The sequence below is a fragment of the Vigna radiata genome, chromosome 8, assembly GCF_000741045.1.
Source record: "Vigna radiata var. radiata cultivar VC1973A chromosome 8, Vradiata_ver6, whole genome shotgun sequence".
Taxonomy (NCBI): Eukaryota; Viridiplantae; Streptophyta; class Magnoliopsida; order Fabales; family Fabaceae; genus Vigna; species Vigna radiata.
In genome coordinates, this window is record NC_028358.1 from 7,409,212 (window position 1) to 7,410,597 (window position 1,386).

Here is a 1,386-nt window from a genome sequence, read left to right on the forward strand (position 1 = left end):
TTTACTGTTTTAATTTCATCTTCATGCATGGTGAAATGTGTTGTTGCATTTAACTTCATTTTAATTTTTCCGCATCCACAAACAACACCTTCAAAACACCTAGGAGTCACTTCCTAGCTATACTGCATTCTTAATATGCAATTAAATTTGTATGGGCCGCGACACCCATCAAATTTTAGCGCCGTTGCCGGGGACCAACGGTTCGGTTTTAGGTCTTTTGGTTGTGTTTATGTGTGTTGTGTTTTGTCTCATTTTGTGAGTGTGATGTTCTGTTTTGTGTGAGTTCTTGTGAGTATGCGTGTCGCATGTTTAATTGTTGTGTGTTTTATTTGTTTTGTAATTTTTAGCATTTCCATTCTTCCACTTTCCCCCTTCTTTCTTTCTGCATGTCCACCTATCTTGATTTTGTGAATACTGCTTCTTCTGCCTGTTTCTATGATTATGATTCTCCTTCTGCGTCTGACTCTGAGTATGGTTCTCATATATACTCTGCTGATTTCTATGCTGAGAACAGAACGGTTCCTCCTCCATCTCATGAGAGTGCTCCTAGGGAGCCGTTTCCACTTGATGAGGAGGATATTCGTTGTGTTTTCAACACTAGACTGATACATTTGCTGCCTAGGTTTCATGGTTTTGCAAGTGAATGCCCACGTAGACATTTGGAGGAGTTCTACACATTATGCTCTTTAATGAAACCTCCAGATGTCCCCGATGAGGACATGTTCTTAAGGGCATTTGAGTACTCATTACATGGACCGGTAAGGGATTGGTGTTGTTGTATTACTCCTGGATCCGTCACCTGTTGGGAAGATCTTGAGCATCAGTTTCTTGACAAATTCTCCCCTGTGCGGAATGGTTGTAGCGACGATCCTGGGTGGACTGATCCTAACTTGGGATGGTATGGTACTTCAGAGCATCAATATCAAGAACCACCATTCCAGACTCCTTGTATGCCTTCTCCACCTATTCAGAAACCACAACAGCTGCAGTCTCATGAGCCTGCCCATTCTTTATCAGCTGTGGGTAGGAAATTGGAAAGCAAGCTTGATTCTCTTGAGAGTTTGGTGACACAGCTGGCATCCAACCAGAGACTAACACCTCCATCTGCATCTGTTGCATGGTTGTGTGCTTTATGTTCTTCTAGTGACCACTATACGGATGCTTGTCCTTCTTCGGAGCACCTTGTATCTCATGATGAGCCTCAAGCTTATGCTACCAACATCTACAATAACAGGCAGCCACAACAGAAAAATCAGATGAAACGGAAACAGCAAGAGGCATCTGCCCGACCACCTTCCAAATCTTCTACTTCTTCTGAGCCAACATTGAATGAGTTGTGGAGGCAGATAGCCAGGCAGGCCATTGAGGAACAATCTCGTGTTTTAG